Here is an 18202-nt window from a genome sequence, read left to right on the forward strand (position 1 = left end):
TTGGGAAATCAAAAAGGCCTGGACGCCCACGAAAGACAACATTCGTGGATGATCGCAGAATTCTTTCCATAATGAAGAAAAAGCCTTTCACAACATCCATCCAAATGAAGAACACTCTTCAGGAAGCAAATACAGAGGGTTCATCACAAGGTGCAAACCATTAATCAGCATTAAAATTAGAAAGGCCAGATCAGACTTTGCCAAAAAACATCTAAAGATGCCGCCCAGTTCTTGAAGAAGCATTCTTTGGACAAATGAAACTAAGATCAACCTGGTTGATTAGACAGGGTTTCACAGGACAGATGGACAATAACCCAAAACATGCTGTGAAAGCAACCTAGGAGTTTTTATGACAAAGAAGTGGAATATTCTGCAATAGCCTAGTCAATCACCAAATCTCAACCCCATCTGGCATGCATTTCACATGCTTAAGACAAAACTTAAGGCAGAAAGACCCAAAAAAAGCAACCACTGACGTCAGCAGCAGTAAAGATCTGGTAAAGCATCACAAAGGAGGAAACCCAGTGTTTGGTGACATCCATGGCTTTCAGAATTCAGGCAGTCATTTCCTGCTGAGGATTCTCTGCAAAGTATTACAAATGAACATTTTATTTATGGTAAAGTTAACTTGTCCAATTATTTTCAAGCCCATGAAATGAGGAGGCTTTGTAGAAAAATGGTTGCAATTCCTAAACGTTTCACAGGATGTTTTTGTCCATCCCCTTTAATTAAACCTGAAAGTCTACACTTCAATTGCATCTTAGTTGTTTCATTTTAAATAAAAAATAGTGGCCTGCAGAGCTGAAATCACAAAGATTCAGTCACTGTCCAAATATAACTGTATATATTTGGTATAGTTTTTAGTAAATAATGCAAAATTAATGAACAAAAGAGAAGTCTAAATCAGATCAATATTTGCTATGATCACTCTTGGCCTTCAAAACAACATCAATTCTTCTGGGTACACAAGCTCAAAGTAAGGGATTTTGCAGAATTATAGTCAGATGTATGAGTAACTAATTATATCAAACTAGTGATAATGATCATCATTTTCATATTCAGGTTGAAACATAGTCATTAACTGAAACAGAAACAGTGGTGTGGGAGGTTTAAAACTTGGTGAAGAACAGTCAAACTCTGCTGCACATGTGAAGTTGTGGAAGACAGTTTCATGTCACAGGTCACACAGCATGACAAGATCAAGCACAGCAACAAGACACAAGTTTGTTATACAGCATCAGTAACGTGTCTCCCAGGAAAAGATTTCAAAGCAGACGGAGTTTTCAAGATGTGCTGTTCAAGTTTTGTAGAAACAACAAGAAATGGGCAATACCATAGACGCAATGATCAGCCAAAGAAACAACAGAAGAAAGACATATCATGCTTTTCTTCAAAATTAAAAGATGGCCAGCAGTGACATCAGCTCATAATTTGCAGCAACCAGTAGGACTCAGCTACACCAATCTACTGCTCAGAAAAGCCTGGCCATAAGTGGTTTTCATGTAAGAATTTCGGCTAAAAAGTCATACTTTCAAAATGGAAACAAGGCCAAGTGACTTAACTATGCAAGAAAACATAGGAACTGGGGACAGCAAAATGAAAGAAGGTGCTCTGGACTAATGAGTCAAAATGTGAAATATATGGATGTAACAGAAGGCTGTTTGTTTGTGAAGGAGAGCGGTACAATAATGAGGGTCTGCAGGCAACAGTGAAGAATGGTAGAGGTTCCTTGAAAGTTTGGGTCTGCTGTTTAGCAAATGGAAATAGTTTTTGGGATTTTGCTAGAATTAATAGTGTCCTAATAATCCATAATGCAATGCCATCAGAGAGGGGTCTGATTGCCTCCAAATGCATTCTTCAGTAAGCCAATGACCACAAACATACAGCCAATGTAATTAAAATGAACCTGTCAGCAGGATTTATCACTAGAAAGTAAAGGTATGGCCATAATGGCGCTATTACACTGATTAAATTGATACATTTGTTGAAGGAATCCGATCAGTGGTTCTTTTTTAATCAAGGCTTGAAGTTTTCTTTTGATGGCATCTTCTGTGCATCGGGGTGGACCTGGGGGGTTGGGTCTTTTTCTGTTCTGGTGCTCTGGTCCCTCTACCTACCTCCTATGTTTTTACAGTCACTGTTTAGAAATTTCGTGCCGCCGCTATCATTGGGTGGACAGCGCGTTCGCAGTGTGAGAATCCACGTCTGGTCTTCGAGTCTTCAATAAAATGCCACCGGAGTCGGTGCATGCGTAGATCGAAATCTTGGCTCCTGCAAAATTTCAAAACTGCAGCAGGTCACTGAGTTTACTGTTTACATCTGAGATTCTTCTGGGATCCTGACAAACTTGTCCAAGAGGGGAAATACAATAACATAATAAAATAACGTATATTTAATAGTGAATTTCACCTGCTCCTTTGGTTATTCCCATTGGTCACTGTTGACTGCACAAATGACATGCTGACAACCACATATGACTGCTGCAGCCAATCTCTGCTCTCAGTAGTACATGAATGTATTGGAATTTGTATCTATTCAAGCTGAAATTTCTCGTATGATAAACCTATAGTAATCCCATAATTTACCATTATCGTGATAAGGGTGCACAGAGGTAGCAGAGGGCTGCTCTGTAAGAACAGTAAATTGGCCCTTGCTTTTTAATTACTAATTTGCCAGGAATGGGCTGATTGCTGTTTGTCACAGATCAACATTATCACAACCCTCCGAAAATCCCTCACCATTGAATCGCAGCCTGCACTAGTTTCTTTCGTACGTTAGATGAGACTCAGCTATTCAAGTCATGAATGGGTGCATGAAAAAAATCTGAGACAAAATATACAGTTAGCTGCAAAATAAAAGCAGTGTTTAAAACAACTGAGAAAAAGCTCAATCCTTATAATGGCTGGGAGTTGCACATTCAATTCCAAATGAAAACATGAACAAAATATCAATTTTTAAATTGAAAATTAAGAAAATTAAGAAAAATAAATAATACGCTGCTCAAAAGAATAGCAGTGTCTGCATTTTCATTTACAAACTCGAATATTTACAGTATAAAAATATATTAATAAATATATTTACAGTATGAAATTTGCTTCCAGACTCAGTTTTTCTGTTAATCACTGAACTAATATTTAGTTATATAACCTTTATTTCTGATAACTGCTTTACTTCTGTGTGGCATGGAATTAACTAACATCTTACCCCTGAGCACAGATAATCCAGCCTAAGCTGACTGGACTACGTTCCACAGTTCTTCTATATTGTTAGGTTTTATATCAGAAACAGCATTTTTTATGTCACTCCACCAATTCTCAGTCAGATTGAAGTCTGAGCATTGGGCTGTCCAGTTTATAACATCAATTTTGTTGTTCTGGAACCAGGATGTTGTGGACTTGTTGGTGTTTTTGGGGGTCGTTGTCTTGCACAAACCCATTTCAAGGGCATTTCTTTTTCATCATAAGGCAGCATGACCTTTTCCAGTATTTTGATATATTCAAACTGGTCCATGGTGCTTGGTATGCGATAAATGGGCTCAACTCCATAGTATGAGAAACATCCCCAAACCATTATGCTTGCACCTGTTACGCCTGTGTAGCAACTCACTCGGAAAAATAAGTTATACACTAAAAAGCTGCAATTAACCCTGTACAAACTAGATATCCTGAATCCACAGTCCCTAGTGGTGCCTGTGGGTGCAGACATTGGCCTAACCACAGAACTAAAAGAGGGCAACTCAGACCTAAAATGACTAAATGGCCATCGAGTTGCTTCATGTTCCTCATAAAGAACTGAAGGGCAAAGCAGAGTGTGAATTACCTACAAGAGTAGAAATGTGCTGAACAAAAGAAAGATCCAAGAGTGAGAAAAGTAAATAGCAAAATGCCAAACAAAGAATAAAGCAATTACTGTTAACAAATATACTGCCTACTTCCTAATGATAGACAGAAGATAGGTGCAAAGTATAGCAAAGAAACAGTAAAGCAGAAACCCTTAGCTGGAATCTTGCAGACTGGCTCCAAACCTCAATAGAATGTCAGAAAATCCAAATGAATCGATCACCAGCAGAAAACACAACCAGGAGGGAGGTTTAAATAGAAGCACCTGCAGTGTGATAGGACAGGCTAGATAGCAAATGGAAAACACCATGCTGTCAGAAAGGAATGGACGAAAGGCAAAAGATGATCAGCACCCAGACAGCGACAGGATCTGCTGTGGCTCAGCGGACAGAGAAGCTGACAAAAGGGCACAGGACTGCTGGATCGAATCCCGAGGCATGAGAGCACCTCCATGTTTTCCAGACTTCACAGTGTACTGTGGCTTGGATTCAGTGTTTATGGGTCGTCTCACAACCCTGCAGACCTAATAAGAACAATCCTCTCATCTGTCCATAGGATGTTGCACCACTTCTCTTTAGGCCAGTCAATTTGTTCCTTGGCAAACTGTAGCCTTTTCAACACGTCTTTTTTCGGCAATGCTACTTTACAAGGGTTTTTTGCAAACAGTTTGGCTGCTCATAGGCTTCTTCTGATGGTTGCAGGACACACAGGTAACTAAAGATCTTCATTGATCTCCCTGCAGCTGATCATTGGATGGATGCTTCTTTGCCATTCTTGTGATTCTACGATCTATGCAGATGATAGTATTTCTTTTCCTACCATCGTGTTTTGGGTTTTGTTTGTCATTTTAAAGCATTGGAGATCTTTTATAACTGAGCAGCCAATTATTTTCTGCACTTCTTTATGTTTTCCCCTCTCCAATCTCCTTCTTGATCAAAGTTCTTTCTCCTTCAGTACAATGTATATTTTTTGCTTACTGGATCAATTTCAAATAGATGATGAATACTTGAAAATTCACATGTCCAGTGATTATTATTAAATATTTATTTTTCCACCTCCAGTAAGCAAAAAATGGATCCTTTTCAAATAGGACAACAACTGACGGCTATTTAACTGATCAGTTTCCCATAGACGGATCCAGTTGAAATCAGTTTCTTTTCGGGCGGACAAAAAAGTTGTGTCTGCACAACTTTTTTGTCAAACGATTGCTGCTGGATCAGTTCTAAAGGATTATTACTGGACATGTGAACTTAGCCTAACTGTAACTAGCATGAAAAGATCTGTGCTTACATTTATGGTTCTTTCCCCAACAGCTTTTCTATTGAAATTACCTTTTTTGCCCAGTTAGCTTCACGTAGAGATTGTCTGCTTCAGTTTTGTCTGGATACAAAGCAGGCGGTAAAGTGTGTTATTTTGTGTCACAAAGGCAATTAAACAACAGTCGGCTGGTTATTATTTGGATGATCAGGCAGCTTCTTTTCATCTCGGAGAAAAGGAAACTGTGTACCAGCTCTCCCTGACCCACAATAGGACTCCGCTGTGCAATCTCTAACACTATAAAATAACCAGCAGTACAATAATTTAGCCTTTTTTCTTATGTAGACAATGCACACACGGAGAGCTGCATTTAATTAGACATCACTTCCAAAATTTAGACTTTGTTAGCAAAATGTCTGAAATTTCGCCATATTCTGGGAACAGTTTTCTGACCTAAATGAAACAAACGCTATTAATTACAGAGCTATCGGAGTCCTTCTTGTATTGTACTCATGAATCCAGCTTTGCTTGGTGATGATAATTGCAGCTTTTATTTTAGGAATGTATTTATCTTACCATTTATATTACCATGTTTTTTATGGCTTCCAACAATCCTAATTCCAATTCTTGAATTAACCTGACCGCAGGTTTTATGATCTGAACTAACAGTATCAGAAAGATCGGTGATGTTGCTAGTTTGGGTCAGAAAGCTCACATTTATTACTGGATTTGCAGCTCTAATACAGATGCTTAAAGTGGTTGTCTTGGATTTTTATATTAATGGCTTATCATTAGGTCTCATGCAAATGACCATATAACTCGATTGAGTGCTATCTGTTGTTTTGATGGAAAGAACTTTACCCCATGTCCATATTATTCTATGGGGCTATGCACATGTCTGATTTTTTCTTCAGACAGAATCTAGAAGTGGAGATGGGGCACCGAAAAAGAGACCATATCTGTACATGGATCGACAAAGTTTTCTGGCGACCATCATGGAGCTTAGACCGTAAGTTCAATTGTGTTGTTGTTTCCAATTGTGCTATTTTGTCTAGTATTTGTATTTATCATGTAAATGTTAAATTTCAAAACTGAGAGGAACTTACGTGACCGAGACACAACATCTGAGGCCGAGGTGGTGGAGACGCAAGATGAGAAGCAAGGACCATCATCTACCACAGCAGTGGAGGCCAACCAGGAGGACAAGCGTGGAGCAGCAGCAGCCGCACCTTGCCACTTGATACCTCCCCTCTAGCAGCTACCGTACTTCACCGAGCCGGGCAAAAAAGGAACCACCTCCACAACACCACACGTCACGAGGTAGATAGTCGAGTAATTTACTATCTCACATGGTGAATGACGATGGGGATGAGGAATTTAGCCGCAGCATGGCGCGTCATTTTAAAAAAAAAGGTCCCAGAAGACTTTCGAACAAATCTGCCATGTTACTCCTGGAATCTGCCATTCCACCAAATTATCCCAATGATGTGTTTCAGATACTGGAGCAGAAACAGCTCCATACACAAAGAAGACCCCGAGCGTCCAGCACTGAGGCCTCCCAGCCACCACCACCTCCACTGCCACTACCAGCAGCAGCATCCCCTGGATCCCCAGGGGAAGGATGGCACTATGCAACAAAATACTATCCGTACCATAGGGGGTACATGTCCCAAAAGCATTTCCGGACTTACCACCAGGAGGCAGCATCTGCTTCAACTGTTCATGGGAGCTACATACCACTACAGCCAAACCCATATCAACCCCCTTACAACACACGACCATTCACCTCTTCTTATGTTCCATGCATTTGTAAGTGCATTGAGCTGTAGGTTGGATTGCTGCTAAAGGGGAAAAAAAAAAAACTCTTTAAATATTCTTCCTTAGCGAGTGTGAAAGAGCTGAGTGTAACTGGAGTGTAAGTGCAAATGGAAGTAAGTGTGTGACTTGTGATTCAGTGACTTTGGATTCAGGGAGTTTGGAAGGGAGGAATTTGGACTGAATTGATGTCTGTATTTTATTAATTCTTTACATTTCATTTTACTTAACATTTCTGTCTAGTGTAATTCCCATTAGGAAATGAGCTCCATTATTGGCAATGCTATCCAGTGTACATCTTGCCACATGTATGCGATCCTTGAACAGCCAGTCGTGGGGCATACTGCTGTGCGAGATGTGTGCACGTTGTGCGTTTGGAAGCCCAGGTACTGTATCTAAATGAGCAGCTGGCAACACTGAGATCCATAAACAATATGGAAAGGAGTCTGCTGCTCACTGATCAGCTGCTCACTGGGGTAGATGTGGGGGAGGATGGCAGTATGGAGCGGCAGGACAGTGAGGCAGCTAGCTGGGTGACAGTTAGAAGGCAGGGTAGAGGGAAGAGTGCCAGGGAGGTTAGTCCTGATCTGGCACACCCCAATAAGTTTGCAAAGTTGGCAGATGAGGGGGGTGTCAGTACAGGGGTAGCACTGCTTCAGCAAGGCATGTCCCCTGAAAGCCGGAGGAGTGTCAGCTCCAGTAAGGGGGGAAATAGGAGAGCAGGGCTGGCCAGGCAGGTGCTGGTAGTGGGGGACTCAATTATTAGGGGAACAGATAGGGCAATCTGGAAAGACAGGGATCGTCGAACAGTGTGCTGCCTACCTGGCGCTCGAGTCCGGCACATCGCTGATCGGGTTGACAGATTACTGGGAGGGGCTGGTGAGGACCCAGCGGTCATGGTGCACATTGGCACAAATGACAAAGTTAGAGGTAGGTGGAAGGTCCTTAAAGATGATTTCAGGGAATTAGGCTGCAAGCTTAAAGCAAGGACCTCCAAGGTGGTATTCTCTGACATACTGCCTGTACCACGTGCCACGCCAGAGAGGCAACGGGAGATTAGTGTGATAATTAAGTGGCTCAGGAATTGGTGTAGGAAGGAGGGGTTTGGGTTCCTGGAGAACTGGGCCGACTTCTCAGTTGGCTACGGGTCTACGCTAGGGACGGACTGCTCCTCAATGGGGAGGGTGCAGCTGTGCTGGGGGAGAAAATGGCTAGAAGGTTGGAGGAGTGTTTAAACTAGGGATAGGGGGGGAGGGTATTCATTTTATAGGTGGGGAAGATAGTGCAGATAGTGACCTGTGCACAAATAAAGAAATTGGGGTTGGGGTTAGAACAGTCAATATAGTAAGAAGGAATACAGGTACAGAGAGATACATAAAATGCATGTACACTAATGCCAGAAGCCTCATCAACAAAATGGAGGAATTAGAATTAATTTTGTTGGAAAATAATTATGACATGGTGGGGATATCTGGGACATGGCTGGACAAGAGCCATGACTGGGCATTTAATTTACAGGGCTATAGTCTGTTCAGAAATGACCATACAAACAAGCGAGGGGGGGTGTGTTTATATGTAAAATCATCCTTAAAACCCATCTTGTGTGAGAATATATGTGAATCTAATGAAAATGTAGAGTCCCTGTGGGACTGGAGATAAGGGGAGGGGGAAAAAATAATAAATTACTGATAGGGGTTTGTTATAAGTCTCCAAAAATAATGGAAGCAGTGGAGAATATCCTCATAAAGCAAATAGATGAAGCAGCGACTCAAGGAGAAGTCATTATTATGGGGGACTTCAACTACCGTGAAATACATTGGGTAACAGAAACCTGTAGTTCCAGAAAAGGTAATAGGTTTTTGACAACTATGAAAGACAATTACCTTTCACAACTGGTTCAGGACCCAACAAGAAGGGGGGCACTGCTAGACCTAATATTAACCAACAGGCCAGACCGCATATCAAATATACGAGTTGGGGGTCACTTGGGTAATAGTGATCACAAAATATTAAGCTTTCATGTATCCTTTAATAAGATGTGTAGTAGAGGGGTTACAAGGACACTAAACTTCAGGAAGGCAAATTTCCAACGGTTGAGAGATGATCTTAGTGCAATAAACCGGGACGATATCCTGAGAAATATAACTACACAAAGTAAATGGAAGACATTTATTAGCATCCTGAATAGGACCTGTGCACAATATATACCCTATGGGAATAAACATACTAGAAATAGAAGAAAACCACTATAGCTAAATAGAGCTGTAAGGGGCACAATAAGTGACAAAAAGAAAGCATTTAGAAAACTAAAGCAAGTAGGTAGTGATGAGGCATTAAATAAATACAGAAAATTAAATAAATTCTGTAAATAACAAATCAAGGCAGCAAAGATTGAGGCAGAGAGAATCATTGCCAGAGAAAGTAAAAATAATCCCAAAATATTCTTTAACTACATAAATAGTAAGAAACTAAAAAATGATAGTGTTGGCCCCCTTAAAAATAGTCTGGGTGAAATGGTGGATGAGGATGAGGAAAAAGCCAATATGCTAAATGATTTTTTTTCAACATTATTTACACAAGAAAATCGCATGACAGAAAACATGATCAGTGATAACAAAAATTCTCCATTAAATGTCACTTGCTTAATCCAGCAGGAAAGTTGACAAATCCCCGGGCCCGGATGGGATACACCCGCGAGTACTGCAGGAATTAAGTAACGTCATAGATAGACCATTATTTTTAATCTTTAAAGATTCCATAATAACAGGGTCGGTACCACAGGACTGGCGTATAGCAAATGTGGTGCCAATATTCAAAAAGGGGACAAAAACTGAACTTGGAAATTATAGGCCAGTAAGCTTAACCTCTACTGTGGGTAAAATCCTGGAGGGTTTTCTAAGAGATACTATACAAGAGTATCTGAAGAAGAATAACCTCATGACCCAATATCAACATGGGTTTACGAGGGACCGTTCCTGTCAAACTAATCTAATCAGCTTTTATGAGGAGGCAAGTTCCGGACTGGACCAAGGAAATGCAGTGGATGTTGTGTATATGGACTTTTCAAAAGCTTTTTGCGGCTCCACACAAAAGTTTGATGCATAAAATGAGAACAATGGGGATAGGGGAAAATATATGTAAGTAGGTTAAGAACTGGCTCAGTGATAGGAAACAAAGGATGGTTATTAATGGAACACACTCAGACTGGGTCACAGTTAACAGTGGGGTCAGTATTGGGCCTGCTTCTTTTTAACATATTTATTAATGACCTTGTAGGGGGCATACAGAGTAGTATTTCAATATTTGCAGATGACACTAAACTCTGCAGGGTAATCAATACAGGAGGACAATTTTATATTACCGGAGGATCTATGTAAACTAGAAGCTTGGGCTAATAAATGGCAAATGAGCTTTAATGGGGATAAATGTAAGGTAATACACTTGGGCAGAGGAAATAAAATGTATAATTATGTGCTTAATTGTAAAACACTGGGCAAAACTGTCACTGAAAAAACCTGGGTGTATTGGTGGACGACAAGCTCACGTTTGGTGGCCAGTGTCAGGCAGCTGCTGCAAAGGCAAATAAAATAATGGGATGCATTAAAAGAGGCATAGATGCTCATGAGGGGAACATAATTTTACCTCTATACAAGTCACTAGTGCGACCACACTTAGAATACTGTGTACAGTTCTGGTTTCCGGTGTATAAGAAAGACATAGCTGAACTAGAGAGGGTGCAGAGAAGAGCGACCAAGGTTATTAGAGGACTGGGGGGTCTGCAATACCAAGACAGGTTATTACACATGGGGTTATTTAGTTTGGAAAAACGAAGGCTTAGGGGTGATCTTATTATTATGTACAAATATATGAGGGGACAGTACAAAGACCTTTCTACTGATCTTTTTACTCTGATGCCTGAGGCGGAGACAAGGGGGCATCTTCTACGTCTGGAGGAAAGAAGGATTAATCATAATCACAGACGCGGATCTCTCTGCCGCATGATGTTGTAATGAGTGATTCACTACTAAAATTTAAGAAAGGCCTGGATGCCTGTCTTGAAAAGTATAATATTACAGGTTATTTATTCTAGATTCCTTGATAGGGCATTGATCCAGGGAACTAGTCTGATTGTCGTATGGATTCGGGAAGGAATTTTTTTCCCCAATGTGGAGCTTAGTGTTTGCCACATGGGTTTTTTTTGCCTTCCTCTGGATCAACATGTTAGGCTATGGGTTGAACTAGATGGACTTAATCTTCCTTCAACCTTAAAAACTATGTTACTATGTTACCTCCTTGTTCTACTCATCCTTACCCTACCGCCAGTCCCCCCCTCTTCCAATTCTCCATCCTCATATAATGATTTCTAAAAAAAAAAATTGTATTTCCTAGAAGAAAGAAGGCATTTCTTCTTTGTATTTTGCTGTTTGGACTTATTTTTGTTTTGTTAAAGGTGGATAAACACATTTCACAGTTAAATTTGACTTTTGATTTGGGGTGTTTTATTATTTTGGTTTTGAGTGCGGTTTAAAGATATTACACAACTCATGAATGCTGTATTTTTGTGGTGCTATAGTCACCCAAAAAAATTTACAAACATCATAAAACATAATTTTCCTGACAGGGTATTGACCCATCTGGCATCAGAAAAGAATCACAAAAAATTTCCCGCACTCTCAGGCCAGATGGGTCTGGTAAGAGCCTGTATTACAGGAGTAATATAGGGGACACATACTCCATCTGCATCCACAGACACAGGTGAATCATGGAGGCATTAATGACACCATTGATATTTTGCTTGCTTAATTGGAGAGCACTATGCAACACTCTATATTTAGCACACAAAATGCCAAAGGTGCATTCCACCAGACGATTAAATATAAGCCGTCGCCAGTCCAAACCACGATGGGGATAAGGCCTCATTACATGGCTGGTGAGTTGAAAGGCCTCATCCCCAGGACAAATGGTTCAGCCTCAGGACAGGATCCACGTAGAATCCGTAGGGGAAGAACACCCATTTCATTGCTCTGAAGCTGCAGACCCATTAAGGAAGAATACAAAAAGAACAGAGGGGAATATGGGGTAAAGGAATAGTCAGCTCACCAAATGTTGATTAGCAGTCTTCATGTGTTAGGCAGCACACGGAGCCATCCCAGTCTCGGACGTGGAGACAAATAGCAGAAAAACAAGAAAATCCTCCAGCGGTAGCCAAAAATATAAAAGGTGAAATTTATTGATCACATTAAAAACTGTAGTAGCGGGTCACCAAATGAGATCGATAGGAGAAACAGACCAGCTAGTTTTGGCTTAACGCCTTAATAAATTTCACTTTTTATATTTTTGGCTACCGCTGGAGGATTTTCTTGTTTTTCTGCTATTAAGGAAGAATGGAAGATTCTTGAATCTCCAGTTCTTTCATAGGCCCCAATATCTACAATTACAAACAACTAGTTGCTGTCAGCTGCAGATAACAGTGCAACCGAAAAATATTGCATGTAATTATAGTATTGGCACCCTGAGTTCAGCGGCTTCTTAACACGGATATGCTTCCCGTCGACTGCTCCAATACAATTGAGGAGTTGGCATTTGTTATACATTCCCCGGGCAATGTGGACCCAAGTCTTCTGGGGTTGGCTCAGGCATCACTTTGGGCTGACGTCGGACCCAGATTTGCTCACACATTGCTGGCATGATGCATGAGATTGTCGACTTGCCGAGGAGAAATTCCAAATGCAGCGCAGCAAAAGACAGGACAGTAAACAGGAGTCTAAAGGGACCAATGAAAAAAAATAGGTGCAGAAGAAACCACACTATAAAAAATTATATAAACCAAATATGGGCCATAAGCACTATGCTACATGTCACATACATGCAAAACCACAATTAGAGGATCAGAAACAGAGCCTGAAGACATGGCACCTGTAATTTTATTAATTAATAGTAAATATGTGATTTAGTCAAAAGGTTGTAAACTGTAATATGACCATAAAAGCTGTCTAGCAAACTGAAAAGTCAGGATTTAAATCCACAAAGTTTTAAGAATAGGGCTAAAGAATAACGCTCAAATACTCTATCGATCTCATGCTGGGCCTCTATTATTCTACTATGAACATCATATGTACACAAAAGAAAAAATAAGTCCACAAAAGCAAATAAAGGAAAGCAAAAGACTACCACACGAATGTAATATCATTGTTTACTCGAACAAACAAGTTCAAATACAGCAGATTGGTAAATTACCTCAGGATCTGCAACTGTCACTCTTCAGCAGATATCCAAGCCTCTAACGGGTGGTCTGGAAAGTGTTAGCCGGACGAAGCTCTCCAAAAGCCGGTGGTGATAGACATTCGGCAGTACGCATAAAAATTCTCTAGGTGGTTGCGTAGGTCCATGAACAAATGGGAAAAATGGCCTTGTCTACCATGTTGGCTGAGTATAGGATGGACCCAGAATCTACACCGTCTCCTCCGAACTGCCAGAGACGGGTATCTTGTTCCAAATGCAAGGGACAGCACCCAATTATAAAGGACCAGTTCGGTAGTGTTGAAGGACAAATTTGTTATGATATGTGGATCTACCAAACAATATGGATGTTCTTGTCGAGCCCAGGGGATGGGGATGACTCGGCGCCCGGGCCTTGTTGCCTGATTTTGGGGGATGTTGCGGTAGTCGGCTCCCGGGCCCGTACCCTGGGCCTCTCTTTAAAAGGGTGGATAATTATATGAAAGTTCGTGACGCCACCTGTGGTGTCTGGTGAGGATCACCAGCGCTGCGGCAGCCCACTGAGGCCGGTGTTAAGGCAGCTTGCGTGGTATAGCTCCCCACAGGTGGAGCTAGGCCTCAGGGCAGCAGGGAAGAAAGGATGCAGGACAGATGGGACCCAGCCGGGTCAGAGCAAGAACAGGGACAGACACAATAGTCACTTCAGTACCTTTTACTGATGTTATTCAAGGCACAATCCGGAGCACTGTAGGGTGAAGGGTGCATATCAGGATCCTCCCCAGTGAGCGGGTATAGGGCCTCCTGTTTCTTGCCTTTGTGTAGTAAGTTTCTGACCTGCCTGGAGCTAGGCCTAACTTTGTCTCTGTCCTGCACCGGCTGACTTTGTGGTAGGGCCTTTTCTTGGAGTACGCGCTCCCAGCTTGCGGGGCCTCCGTGACTCCTGGCTCTGGTAAGTATCAGCTCTTGGGTGATCCTGGGACCTGAAGTCTTCCAGGGGTGTCCGGTTGTCTCTACAGGGGGGTATACGACCCTGTAGATGCGGACCCGGTGTCCGGTATATGTTTTATGGGGTGAGCTTGTACAGCTCCTCTGCCCCCGATGCTACTCACTCCTCTAGCCTTCGGCCTCGCTCGAAGCCCTCACTAGGCTATACACACTAGCGGCAGCTTGCCGCGCTTCACCGCTCTTATGGCGTCAGCACGCCTTAAGCTCACGATTCTGAGCTACAACTGAGTGTGGACTGTGCTCCACTGCAGGCTGACCTCTCTCAGGCTTAACTACTGCAGGAACTCTCTCAACAGACTAGACTGAGCTCGACTCTGTATTCAGATCTGCACTTGCTGAACTCTCCAGAGGAACTGCTAGACTCCCTGCCTAGCTCCACCTTCCCTACTTATATCCCTATCCGGGCTCCCTCTGGTGGTCTGAGGTGGAAGGTGGAGGTGTATGTATGTGCTGTGGGGGCCTCTTGTGGAGGAATCCGTTCATGCACCCCTCTAGGATCTGTGGCACTCATGCGTAGCAGGGGCCCACATTCTCAGCATCTGACATTTGGTAGGGTCTTTTTATAGGGTTAGCAATAGAGATAAGCGAACCTTTTAAGGTTTGGTATTGTTTGAAACTTCCTGATGTTCACCGAACAGTTCGTTGAACATATCCGAACCCCATTGAATTCAATGGGAGGCACAAACAAACGCATAGACCACACCTTCAGGGGGGCCCAAAAACTGCCAAAACAGCTCAAAAGAAGGGCAGACACCAGGAAAACTGGTATCAATTGACCCAGGGTACAATTAGTATAACAGCGCAGCATGAATGCATGAGACAGGGCCTGGGACAGGGCTTGGACCAGCATTTTTAGCTTAAACATTAATCAGTAACAGGTTTTTGAGTGACAGGTGTAAGCCTGGTGCTCTGAGAGCTCTGGCAAATTCAGGCAACACACATAAAGGAGACCCAACTTGGAGTCAAAACATTTCCAAAAGTTAGGGGCTTACACCAGGAAAACTGGCATCAATTGATCCACAGTAGAAATTGTATAATGGCACAACAGCAGTCAGGCATGGGCCATGCACGAGACAGTGTCTGAGCCAGCATTTACAGCTTTGAATTTAAGTTCAAATTAAGAGGTGGGTGTAGTTACTCCTAGCAACTAGCAGGCAGTCGCAGATAGAGAAGTTTAGGACTCTCATCAGCCTGGTGAAGAGATCTGCATCCTTCAAGGTTGCTCTCCAGCTCAGCACTGACTCTATGCAGTCTAACTCGGGCAGGCCTGACCACTCCCCTTAGCTGCACCCTGTTAACCCCTTTAGTTGCTGGATGCTTATAAACATCTATACAGTATCTACCCATCACACTATTGTTAGAAAAATTTAAGGATAATAATACAGGTAGTTGACAGAAAGTAAGTGCAGGCCTGCCGGTCTGGAAGCCCTACTGATACAGGCAACAAACATGAAGGAAACGCAAATTGGAGTCCAAACATTTCCAAAAATTAGGGGCAGACACCACTAAAGTGACATCAATTTCCCCAGGGGCTCTGACACCCCTTCCACTACAGGCAACCCACCAGATAGAGACCCAACTTGGAGTCTCCACATTTCAAAAAATTGTTAGTAACATCAGCAGCAGGAGCAACAGCAGGCACAGAAGCCACGAGAAAGGTGTCCCAGACTGCAATAATGCAAGATCAATTCAGCACACTAAAAACTACACCATCGTCTAGTCTGCTCAGTCTGCGACTGGGGTGTGAAAGTCTTTGGAGATCCATGACTTGTTCATCTTGATGAAAGTTAGGTGACCTACACTTTCAGGGGACAGCTGGATGCGCTTATCCATCAGAACACCACCAACAGAGTTGAAGACACATTGTGAGAGAAAGCTGGCTGCTGGGCATGACAAAACCTCCGAGGCCTGACAGGCGAGCTCAGGACACCCTTCTTTTTATGAAGACCAAAATGCAAAAGAATCCAAAATCCCCCTGATGGCATTGATATTGAGCTCGAGATACTCCTGCACCATCCTCTCCAGTAGTTCACTATGTGTCACTATGTGCTGGAGCATGGGCTGGTCTAAAAAATGTGTGAAACCACTCACAGAAATTGCTTCTGCCACTTACACTGCTGCTGCTAATGTTTTTGCATTGACGACTCGACGTTCCCAGAGTTAGAAGTCTAGAACTGCAATGCACACTGTGTGCCTCACTGCTGTCTTGGGAAAAAACACCCTTAAGGTTGTCTACAAGCGTGTTTCAATACTCCAGCATGTAAAATTACATACTGCACCAGGGCTCATCGCTGCTGCCACAGTCACTGCAACATGTGCAGAGTGGAATTCTACCGTGTCTGCATATACCATAGCAAGCGGTAAACCAGTAGGCCGAAAGACATCTGTAGCGATGCAAGTCGATGACCCACGGGTGCAAACGGCATGAGTACAGAGTGACCGTGCTTTTTTCAGCAGCGCATCCAGGCCGGGATAGTGGTGTCGAAATTGCTGAACCACCAGGTTGAGGACGTGAGCCATGCAAGGCACGTGTGTAAGGTTGCACCGGCGTAGGGCCGCCACTAGATTCGCACCGTTATCGCACGTGGCCTTCCCTGGCTCCAGGTTCAGTGGAGACAGTCATTGCTCAAACTCAGCTTGGATAGCTGTCCACAACTCTTTAACTGTGTGACTGCGATCTCCAAAGCATATTAATTTAAACACTGACTGATTTTGGTGAACCTTGACTGCACAGTACAGAGGTGGGGGATTCTCTCTGCATTAAGGGAGAGGTTGAGGGTGCAGATTGAGGCCCTAGAGTAGGTGGAGGAGGCAGAAGCAGTGGAGGAAGTGACTCACCCAGGGTGATATGAGGGGGGGACTCGGTACCTGGGCCTTTACCTCCTTTGGGTGTCACGGCAGTCGGCTCCCGGGCCCGTACTCTGGGCTCACTCTTTAAAAGGGAGGTTTTTGTTAATAGTTTGTCTCGTGACGCCACCTGTGGCTCCTGGTAATGGGTACTAGCGCTGCTGCAGACCTCCGGGGGTGATGGGATGGCAGCTGGGATGTTTCTGCTCCCCACAGGTGGAGCAGGCCCCCGAGGCAGGGTTGATGGAAGGGAGGCAGGTGAGAGAAGTAGTGTAGGAGGGATGATGGCGCAGCGGCAATAACCGACAGAGACAGTGAAGTGCAGTCCTCCGATTTTACTCACAGTTGACAAGTTCCTCAGGTTACACTTCACAGGTTACCGCTTCCCGTGTTCACCAAGCAGGGGTTCAGAAGTTCCTCTGGCAATTAGAGAGTACTTATCGGGACCCTCTTCTATATGTTCCTTTCCTCAGCCGACTTCCCGTGCTGGGTCTCTGCCTCCTGCCCTGCGCCTCACAAACTGAGTCCCAAGATGGCGTCCTCAGATCCTTCAGGGTCACCTGGAATTCCTTGATCCTACATGGCTACCTTTCTTGGCTACTCGAATGTGAGTATGGCAACTGCACCATAAAGGTCAGAAGTCTCCGGTTTCCTAGCCGAGACTTGAAGTGACACGACTAGCCCAGGGACCGGTTCCCTTCTTGCGGCCTGGTCCCTCTGACACTTGGCAGATTAGGGTGTACGGGTGGCTTCCTGCTCCTTCCATACCCCTGGGACCCCTTCAGTTACCGGAGCCTTCCTCCTCTGCTCCCCTCTTCTTCTCTCCTCAGCTGGGCCTCATTCACTAGGCCCATTCTAGAGCAGAGCTCCTGAAGAGACTCTGCTCCTCTCTTGCTTACTGCACACACACTCTCTCTTCTAACTAAGATGGATCCTCTTTTTATGCTCCTAACAAATGCTCCCCTAAACTCCTTCCTCCACCCACACCCACTACTTGGTTTCCCCTTGCTCTGGTTCCCCTCACTCCAGCCAGGGACAGGGCTCAGCAGAACACAGCGCATCTTGTCCTTCCAGCCGGCCTGGAGCAGTGTAGTGTTGGATGCAGGTGTTAGGGTCCCGGGCTGTACTCCTTTCCTTACCAGAGAGTGAGGCACCACCAGTTGTAGTACCTCTGTGGCGACTGAACCCTCAGGGGCACCACACTCCCCCTTGGTAAAACA

This window comes from Phyllobates terribilis, unplaced genomic scaffold (assembly GCF_046119375.1).
Source record: "Phyllobates terribilis strain yellow unplaced genomic scaffold, ASM4611937v1 Scaffold_4__5_contigs__length_816908805, whole genome shotgun sequence".
Classification (NCBI taxonomy): Eukaryota; Metazoa; Chordata; class Amphibia; order Anura; family Dendrobatidae; genus Phyllobates; species Phyllobates terribilis.